The sequence below is a fragment of the Tympanuchus pallidicinctus genome, unplaced genomic scaffold, assembly GCF_026119805.1.
Source record: "Tympanuchus pallidicinctus isolate F22 unplaced genomic scaffold, pur_lepc_1.0 scaffold4, whole genome shotgun sequence".
NCBI classification, from domain to species: domain Eukaryota; kingdom Metazoa; phylum Chordata; class Aves; order Galliformes; family Phasianidae; genus Tympanuchus; species Tympanuchus pallidicinctus.
The window spans coordinates 43,155,756-43,166,898 of NW_026294758.1; the positions used below are offsets into that span (position 1 = coordinate 43,155,756).

At 37.3% G+C, this 11,143-nt stretch overlaps 1 pseudogene; it reads left to right on the plus strand.

Moving 5' to 3' along the window:
* The first annotated feature begins 3,594 nt into the window (after positions 1–3,594).
* Positions 3,595–4,931, plus strand: LOC128089199 (ATP-dependent (S)-NAD(P)H-hydrate dehydratase-like; annotated as a pseudogene).
* Positions 4,932–11,143: the final 6,212 nt, after the last annotated feature.

The window sequence follows — 11,143 nt, forward strand, 5'->3', positions numbered from 1 at the left end:
TATGTGAGGTAATTTGTGTTAATCAAACCTGGTTAAAAAAGATAATTGGGTTTGAATGCTGATTTTATGCTTCAGTTTGTACTTTCTGGTCCTCATTTTGTGCTGAGACTTTCTTCTCCAGAACCTCATGTGATAAATATCTTTCTTGATATGCTTTCTCTCTAAGCAGAGCTACTTATTATCCTACTCCAGGTGATGTAACCTTCCCAATAACACCTTTTCCCAGGCATTTTTTAAACTCTGTTTCTGAAGGCTAAGTTCTATCATGAGGAGAGACAGGCACTAACTGAAGATTCAGAAGGGCTGGTGCAGGTCTGCAAAGAGAGAGTTCTGTCTCCAGGATTGGTCAAGAAGAGAAGTCTCTAGGAAGACCTCACTGCAGCTTCCAGTACTTGAGGGAAGCTTTTAAATAGGAGAGAGATCAACTTTCTATGTGGTCTGATAGTGTTAGTAGAAGTGGGAATGGGTTTAAACTAATCCAGAGATGATTTCAGTTAGATGTGAGGTAGAAATTCTTTTCTCAGAGGGTGGTGAGGCACTTACACATGTTGCCCAGATTAGATAAGTTGTGTATGCCCCATTTCTAGAGGCATTCAAGTCCAAGTTTAATGGCGAACATGATCTAGTGAGTAGCAGCGCCGCCTGTGACAGGGAGGTTGGCTCCTTCCAGCTCAAGCCATTCTATGATTCTATTATTTAATAAATTTCTGCACATCTGCATAATTCAGGCGTTCTGATCATGCATAAGATGCTTCACAACAAGAAAACATCATTTTTTTATATTCACTGACTTTTTCCTCTTTTTTTTTGTTGAAGACTGGATCACAATGTAGGAATAAGGAAAGAAAAACTAAATATGGTGACTGAAAGAGGAGTTACGTAAAGTGCATTAGCCACATATTCTCATTTGTTTTCCATCCTGCCTGGGCTTGGTCTCGACAATTGTGTGTGTTATGAATTAACATCAAGCTAGTTCATGTTCTCTACTATGCATAATGCATACATATGGGTCTTGATAAGATGTGTGTGCCATTATATTCATCCATCCAGATAGATGTTTTTTTCTGATCAGAGATTACTGGATCTGGCAGAATTGTAACAAATGATCTCCATAACTAAAACCAGAACAATAATTGTTTTCATGAATAAAAGTGCTGAGTTCAGTTTATTCTAGTTAAGTGAGGCATGTTATTGAAGGGAGTAGAGACTATCTTAACTAATTTATTTATTTCTTCTTCCAATATAACAATGTCTTCTGCTAATATGTCCACATGGGATATGACTTAGATTGTATTTAGCCTTTGATATCTACAGGGCTGCACACCATTTTACTTGCACTACATCTGAATAAAAGCTCTAGTGTCTAGTGAGTCTCAGCCTTTTAGCTACGGTTTTTGGACAAGTATCCAAAAAAGCTATGTAAGGCTGTACAGAAAATGTCATTTTTCTTTTCCATCTTCACCTATTCTTTTATATAGACATATTTTTTTGGGATGACTGAAGCACAGCTTATAGCATCTTTATGGCAGTCTTTGAAAACTCTCTTTGTTGTTTATGTTTTCAGTGATTGTGTGAAAGATGCAGCTGTTTTTGCAATACTACCATCAGTAGAATATTCTATGTCCCTAAGTAATGATGAATTCATTAGCATACTTGAAGTTACTGATGTGTATTTCCCAGTAAAAAGCAGTTCTGAAGCCATTGCCTGAGTGTGGATCGGCTACCATGTCACTTTCTTGCAGAATTTAATTCTATTGCGCTCAGTCTGATTGCTGTTTTTGTTTTTATTTTTAATCTTTTTTTTCTTTTTTTTTTTTTCTGCAGTGCTCCCTTTGTCATAGAGATTCACACTGTCTGCTCTCTCAGTTTACAGGTTACATATGCTCATTAGTCTGCAAGTCATTCTTCACAGTTCAAAGAACCACCACATCACAAAATGGCTGAGGTTGAAAGAGCTCGGGCAGTCATCTGGACCAAGCTCCTATCTTCAAGCCAGGATACTTACAGCTACTTGCCCAGGACCTTGTCCAGATGAATAATTCCAAGCAGGGAGATTCCACAATCTCTTTGAGCAACCTAGTGCCAGTTCTCAGTCACCTGCAGATAATGGATGTTCGGATGGGACATCCTCTGCTTCAGTTTGCACCTATTCTTGGCTAGACACAACTGAAACAAAAAATTTGTCTCTTGCCTTTTTACACAGATATTGATAACAGAATCTTAAGCCTTTTCTTACTTAGATTGAAGAGTCCTGGTTCTCTCAGTCTTTTCTCATAGGAAAGTTGTCTCAGTACTTCAATAATCTTTGTGACACTTTTTGGACTGTTTCCAGTATGTCTGTTTTTCTCTTGTCCTGAAAAGCCCTGAAAAGTAGCAGTAGCCTCACAAGCACTGAGCAAAGAGGGAGAGTATTACCTCCTTTGACTTGCTGACAATCTTTTGCTTAATGCCCAGGATACTATTTATCTTCTTTGCTGCAAGGGCACATTGCTAGCTTATGTTCAACTTACTGTCCTCCAAGACTCTAAGGTTACTTCCTACTGGTTACCTTTCCACCTCAGTAGCCCCCGTGTGAGGCTATTTCTGATCAAGTGCAGACCTTTGCACTTCCTGTTGCTGAACTTCATCAGCCCATTTTTGTTCATATTGTGATTCCCCTGCAACATGACTCTGGCATTTCAATAACTCCTCCCATTTCTGCATCATCTACAAATTTGTGTAGGGTGAGCTCTACCCCATCATCCAGACCGATAATGAAGATAATAAACTGGACTGGAGCCAGTATTAACCTTTGGGATACCAAGCTAGTTTCTAGCCACAAGCTAGACCTTCTGCCATTAATCAATAACTGGTTATGCTCAGCAGTAAAAGCGAGGGGAGAAAGAAGGCAGGGCTAGGATAGGATGTTCAGAGTAATGGCATTTGTCTTTCCAAGAAACTGTTACAAATAAGCTCTACTTTCCTGGAAATGGTTGAAAATCTGCCTGCTGATGAAAAGCAATGAATGAATTCCTTGTTTTGCTTTCTTCCATTTGCAGCTTGTGCTTTCTCTATTAAACTGTCTTTATCTCAACAGATATTTTTTCACTTTTTTACTCAAGTTCTCTTCCTGATCCTACTCAGAGAAAGCAAGCAAACTTCTTGTGGTACTTAATTGTCTTCTATGATTAAACCACGAAAAGAGGGAATTTCCTGTGCCCACTGCCTCTTGTCCTGGCATTTGACACCAATGAAAAGAGCTTGATTCCACCTTGTTTGCAACCTCCCATCAGGTATTTATATACACTGATAAGATCCCCCTTGGAGACTTACGCATGCTAAACAGTCTCAGCTGTTCCAGCCTTTCCCCATATGAGAGTTCCTCCATCATCTTCATGGCATTTTGCTGGATTCATTCCAGCATGTCCATGTCTCCCATGTCTTGGAGAGAACTAGAATTAGACATAACGCTTCAGATGTGTCCTCAGGCATGCTGAGTAGAGAAGAATTGCCTCTCTTGACTTGCTGATAACTCCTTGTCTAATGCAGTCCAGGATAGCATTAACTTTATTTGTCAATAAGGCACATTGACTCGTGTTCAACCTGGTGTCCACCATGATCCCAGAATCCTCTTCTGCCAAAGTGCATTCCATCTGGGTGACCTCCAATATGAACTGGTACCTGGGAAGGAAATCTTCCCAGGGGAAGGAAATCTTCAGCATAGAAGACTATCATGTAGGACAAGCAACATCAGAATTCATGCCACACTACCTCACATGTAAATGCTAGGAGAATAAATCACTCAAAGAGATAAATTTACTTCACATGTTTGCAAGAAAAAAAAATAATAACAATTTGAGTTGAGGTGGCAATGTTCTCTGGCCTTCTCCTCATACCAGTAAAAAGAGTTCTGTGTCATTGTTTTAGATCAGCCATGAGAATGAAATAAATAATTACACATAAACACAAGGTGAAAGCCAGTTTATTTGTATGACAGCTTCTCTGAAAGGGTATGGGACAAGGTACTGTCACTGTTGGAGTGTTGGCTGGGATGGCCTCGGCTGCAGCTATAGCCTTCTGGCCGTGGTGTGAGTCATTGCACTTAATGTGCTTTCTAAAGAGTATGGGGAATATTTTTCAACTGGGATGAAACATTATCTCTCTTCCAACCAGAAAATAGCAGAAAGGTCAAGATAGATATATAGACATGGTTACAGGATGTCAAGAATACACTGTATTTTGCTGCAATTACAGCTCTCAAAGTGGGTACAAAATTAACTTATGTATGTTGTATCAAAGATGCAGCGACCATATTCAGATCATATTGTTCAGAGCTGATTATTCATCCATTTCTTGATAGTTCCACCCATGTCCACAAAGTGGATAAGTGGTTACCATGACCACACTCAACTGTCATAGGACCTATCATAGGCAGAGATGAAATTCTTCCTCAGAATGCCAAGGATATACTATGGCTTATTTCCCTGCAGCTTTCTCTTATTCAAGGCTGCCAGTCTGCTATTCTTACCCCAAACTATATGGAGTTTAGTAGACTATATGAGACCATACTTAAAGACCCCATATACAGTAGTGATTGTCATAGATGTGTTTTAAGACTCAGCCAAGCCATAGGGAATTTGACAGCTATTCAAAAGAGAGAATGAAATCTTATTTCAAAAGGAGAGAAAGTACTTGTATGCAGTCACTGTGGAAGTAACCAAAGATATGGGGACCTCTCTTCTTTTTCTCTTAGAGTCTTAGTGCACTGGGAATTTCTGGGTCAAGTAGAAAGAAAAAATGGTCAAAATCCTTTCGTAGAGGCTGCATTTTGAACTTGATTTCTCACAAGGCAGTGTAACAAAAAAGCTTTTCAAAAATTTAGACATTCAATGACTATCTCTGATATAGATTCAGAAATTGAAACAGCTTTTAGCAAATGTTTTGAAACCTGAAGTCGAAGTAGCAAAGAAAAGGAAGAAAGTGACTGCAAGAGTAACTGCATTTACAATAGAATTTAAGTAAGTAATGCATCTTTTCAAGTGCTGTAGCAGCATTGGTATGATAGGCAATTTTCTAATTTTTATTTTTAAGAAAAGCAAAGTGCAATTAATGTAGAAGTTTTTCATGAGCTTGGAATAGAAAAAATATTTTGGCTGAAATAACCTGCAATTGTAGATCTGTTGCCATATAATAAAACTAACTGAAGGTATTCCTCTCTTGGCTTGTTTTGTTTTGTTTTAATAGATATTGAACAATAACTGAAGTATAAACAGACAAAAAAATGCATTTGATAGTTATGAGTAAAACTCTTCCACCAGCTCAAAAGAATGTGTTGCACCAAGATTGTCCTGATTTCATCCTTAAACTCTCTGTCTAGAGTTAACTATTGCACTTCATGTTTTAGAAGCAAAAACTATGCTCCTTTGGAAAGGGAATGCATGAGCATTGCCTTAGATTTTGAATGTAACTAGTTGCCTTTTTATATTCCCAGTCCCAGAGGCAGCATTCCTTTTGACAACTCACAACTTCCTGCGAGGTCTCATTTTTCGGGAAAAGATTTCCCTATCACAGAATAAGGACATGCTGTAGGTATGTTAGTATTAAATAGTAATTATAATAACCAGAAAAAGGAACTCTTTTACAGCCCTCTAGCAGGTCTCAGCCATCTAGAATTTGGTATGTTGAACTGTGTGAGATCATCATTTGGAGAAGTACTAGGCGGCATAAGAATGTGGTAACGCTGAAATGATCTGCTCAGACTCTCAGACATAATGGCAGAGTGAAGTGCTTATGAAATTCAAATTGCTTGCTGAATTGGAGCTCTGAGAACATGAGTGTATGTATATACAGGTGGCTGTCTATTAACCATCAAGAATATGAATTGAAGGAACAAAAGGAAGCACACATCTGTGTGCTCACTGTACACTGCAGGTCGAAGGCAGGAACAGGAAAATACTGGCAGCTGTTGGAGCTGAGTGCAGCACCTGAATGTAGAGACAATTTGCTCTGGAGTGACCAAGATAGGTCTTCTGTCACAGACATACCTGAGAGTATTGCTGGCAATACAGATCAGCTCTAAGACAGAGGGTTTGGATTTTACGTGGTGCTGTGTGGAGCCAGAAGTTGGATTAAGTGATCTGTGTGGGCTTCTTCCAATTTAGGATATTCAGTGACTCTGTGGAATTAAACCTAGAAGCTCACAAACTGAAGCTACTTTGTAAAAGTTTAGGTCTAGCCTACACTGGTCTAGTGTTCTGAAAAATGCCTGCTTCTAAAGATGCGGCGAACGAATCACTGGAAAGGATCAGTGTTCACCTAACTACTGCATCATAAGCCCTGCAGTATTACTGGAAACAGATCACTTGTCTGTACTGTGCCTTGGATATTCTGTTGTTTTTTTTTTTTGTTGTTGTTGTTTTCTTTTGCCACTATAGCAATGAGAAAGTAGAGAATTGCATTGTGGCTACAGGAGTTTTGGTTCCTGACAATACTTAGTTATGGTACTACATGAGTATAAGTAGAATGATTATTTTCTCTAGTGTTCAAGAGTAATATTTGCAAATATGCTTCTGGCATAAATAAACTTCATATACTGTTACATAAATGATAAGCAAAATACATTGTTTTTTTCTAAATTCTTTCCCCATATTCTCTTTTCATGTTCTTTTATGTCTTTGATGAAATTATATCATACTAGTTGATTTTTACAGTAGCCTTATGGCCTCTCCTTGCTCTCCAAATTGTCCCTCTTGTGGTTTGTTTTGTGTGCTCTTGTTAGGGTTGTTGTTAGCTACGTTCTGATGTTTGCAATTTTTAGAAATCTAAATCTTTTTTATTTACATTATCAGTAATCTGACCTGGGTTGCCCACAGCAATGTTCCAACTGTTCTCAGGTCCTCAGTTACTAATTATGCAGATGAACAGATTGTGTAAACTCTTTCCTTATGGCCACATTCTGGAGGAGCTGTTTTTATTAAATTGCTGTTGCACTTGAATTTTAAATAGGTGCTGGCCAATACTTATTTTAGATGTCCCATACACATTTGTTATAGTTGTTTATTAGTTACACACACAAATTAAATCCAAATGTGCAGGGAAGCAGCTTCTTCCTGCAGATCTCTAGGAAGGTGGACAATCTACCAGTAGAATAGTTTATGCTGTCAAAATCAGTGAAACAAATCAATTGCTGATGATCATTTGTTAATATCATTACACTGGGGATGTTCTGATATAATTAACTTTTGAGGTGAAAGAATTTTACTACTTATATAATGTTTTACCCATTAGGTAATACTCTAGTTTTTGAATGACAATTGACTGCATGAGATTTTGTGCAAGGAAATTATATTTCATTTACAGATAAGAACACACCAACAACACAGTACTGAACCCAGTTTAAGTGACATCATTGCATTACAGGACTATGGTCATACCCTATCTCTCATCTTCTGCTGTACTACACTGGTGTCCAGAAGGTACATTGGTTCTACTTGCATAGCATATGTGTTTGTGATATGTCTTTGCCCTCTAGATTGTCATTTAAAATCAATTAGCGACTCCAATGAGCACAGCACCTTCAACCATCTCTTTACAGTGTCACAGTGCCTTTCTATGTTCCATGAGCAACAATTTCCGTTTGAAAGATAGATGATGCCATCCAGGTAGCATACCAGAACAGCGATTACTATCTTCACTGAAAAGTCATTTGGAAATTGTAACATAGAGCTTGTTTTTGTCTTTCTTCCCTCCCACAGAACTGTGCAGGGCAAAAAAAAGTAGGATGCAGGCATAAAAAGAAATAAGTTGCAGATAGAAGAATGGAAAATGTGCCCACCTGAAATCAGAAATAAATTCTATGCCTGTGAAATCTGAAATATGTCTGAAATCTGAGTACCCAAGATTCTCAAGCAGTACTTCAAAAGTAAAATTCATGTTTACAGTAAAGTCAGTACAAATTTTCATTTATAGATAAATGAAATTGCTATTTCAGCAAGGGCAGATTGAAGGCTTAAGTATTCAGTTGCATATCTAGATAGCCACTTAAGATTGTTATATATATATATAACAATATCTATAATATATAATTATAGAGTAAATATGTGAAAATGACAATTAGCAGGAAATCAAGTTAGATGGGAGGTTCTAGGGATGGGGAACAAAGTGAAAAACAAAAGAGGAAACTTTTATATAACCAATGGGCATGGGACTAGACGTGGGAATAGGTGATTACCACATGAACCATCAAAGACACAAAGATGCTCTCTGGAGCAATAAGAAGTAAAAAGGTTCAGACAAAAGATGATCCATAAAACAGCAAATATTACCAGCTATTAGTGAAAATAATTTCTATCAGAAGCATAATACTGCCAGATAGATAATTATTAACAGTAGTTACCAAAATATGCTACAAAGTCTCATCAGCAACGAATCACAAAGGAAAAATGTTATATTTGGCAAAATGGTTTGGCTAGCTAGGTTAAAGATGAAGCGTTATGTCTAAGCGTTGAAAAGACAAAAGGCACAGCTGAAATATTTATACTATGCTCCTGTAAAGCTGCACCTCAGTAATAGTCATGTATTCAGATTGGGAACCCTCTGTGTAGGAAATCAGGTAAACTGGTAGTGGCAGCTATAAAAAACTTTTCGACAAAGAAGGATGTAAGGAACAAAGATTTCTTGGAAAGAAGAGGCAGCAAAATGTTTTTCCCTTGCTCTGAAAATGTATTTTTTCCTCAATTGTAACATTATGTCATGTAATCATGACCTGGAGTTACCAGAGAGTGTCATGTGAGGAAGACAGAGAAATATTTTTCCTTCTGCACTTTTTTTCAGTGAAATGACTCCAAAACCAAACCTTGATTTTATGTAGAAAATATAAAAAGATACTCCTTACTGCCTCTAGAACAGCCACATGTGAGTATGTAGCATTTTCTAAAAAGGTGAGAACTTGCCATGCTATCAATGATTTTGTAGATGACATTGTTAATCTTAAGTGACAGACTACACAAATGTGTACATGCACATACCTTTACAAACATATTAAATATATTAAACACACAGGTCTGAACAGCTGCTTCTTTCAGATATAAAATATAGACAAGCTTGTTTCATTATGTTGGCAGATTAGTTGGGTATACCTCTATTTTTAAGACATTCAAATAATGTTTCTGTCTTTTCAGAAAATGTGTTTCAGACTATTTTTCTGAAAAGACAAGATTTTCAGGTGGAACAGACCTTGTACAGTCACCTTGAATAAAACTTATTTCACATTCCTGTCAAGTTATAGATACCTGTCTTGCACCTGAGTGTTGCACATAAAAAAACATGGACTAAGGTGAGATCCTCCTTCATGCTAAATGCATAGAGACTTAAATAGTCAGCACCCAAGGACACTGATTTGGTCTTCAGGACTGAGACAGGAATTGAGGAATTGACAGGAATTGAAATGAAAGCTACCTCTCTCTGTCTTCTGCACTGTTTTTGTCATTTTTTTTGTGTGTGTGTCCAGAAATGTATAGTTATTTCTGCTTCTTAGGCATAGTTCCCAGAGAAGAATTCCTCTTTAGGGAGATGAGTGAGAGCTGTTGATTCAAGAAATCCATTCTATGAGAAAAGATGACAATTCAGTCTGGATTCCATGAACAGGTTGAGAGGGAAAGCAAACAAACTCTTCTTTCAGCACAGTCCTTTTGCTCAGCATACACCTATAAACTCTTATTATGAGGTATTTTGATAGAATACCAAAATCCAGACATCAGATTGACAAAACATGATGATCTCCTCTCAGTTTTAGTTGGCATAAAACCAAAACCATTCTTATTTCCTTCTTTATTTTTTCCTCCTAAAAGATTCAGAGTTCCCAAAAGGTAACAGATAAGCAAAGAGCAAGGTAACAAATACTGTGATGATGAGTCAGGAGGAAGAATGGGAGGAATAAAATGTGTTGAGAGTAGGATTATTATGCAAAAAAAGCAGTCTTGGTGGATGATAATTTGAGAACTCTTTAAAACACTGTTCAACTAATACAAATTGCTGTACTTAATTTATATTTGATGCTATTATTTAATGAAAGGTTAGCACTATACAACACCAAGTCAGGCGAGATGGAAGGTTGTATTTTTCTTTCATTTTTTAATTTCTTCTTGCAAATGTTTCGGCATTCAAAAAACTATCACAGTTCCTGTTGGACAAAAAGACAAAATATCAGCTGTTGGGTTTTTTTTTTTGCTTTTTTTTTTTTTTTTTTTGCTTTTTTTGCTTGTTTGTTTGTTTGTTTTACCATTCAGAAAGGCAGAAGTTTGAGGTTCCCAGGAGCAGAACCTGGTGCCTCCCTCAGCAGGCAGCAATGAGGTTGCTTCTCGTTCTCTTCTCCAGACTCAGACTCCTGAGTGCACTCAGCCTCCCCTCACCAGACATGCCATCCTGCCCTGGTACCAGCTTTGATGCCCTTCTCTGGATGCTTTTAAGTACCTTAACATCATTTTTACATCAGGGAGTCTAGAACTGTACATAATACTCAAGGTGAATCAACAACAATACTAAGCATACCAGAGGAAACAGCACCTGACTGGCTACGTCTTGTACAATTTGAAACAGGACTAGAATTTTCCTGGCTATATTCATCCCAATCTGACAGCCTAGCTCTTCATATCTTGAAGTATTACCATATAAATTTAACCAATTCCCTACACATATGTGTTATGGTATTGTTAATTGCTAAGTGAAAGTTGTACAATCATTTTATGATAAAGCAGAATAGAATGAGGAATTAGTTTGAATCCAAATTGCTGGAAAAGAGAAAATATCTTAGAAACAAGTAATGTACTATATGCATGCACTTTGCACATATTGTAAAGTACAAATTTTATTGCATCAGAGACCAAAGGAATGCAGCCTTAAACAGAAGTGTCTTTAATGTTCTGTCCTCTTCCTTATTTTATTCTCTGGCTTGCATTGGATCTCTAATTTAAGTGTCAAAGTCCTTTGAAGAAAATTTTGTTCTCTTCATGTCATCGTACTACTCAGGAAGTAGCAAAAGTCTCTATCTTATTCCCAGACTTTCTGGCTCATTTTTTTTCTGGTGTAGAAACCTAGCTAGGTTTAATAATAAGGATAAGTTAGGTGAACCTCTTTGACTTTGAGATTCTATTTAGATATTTACAAT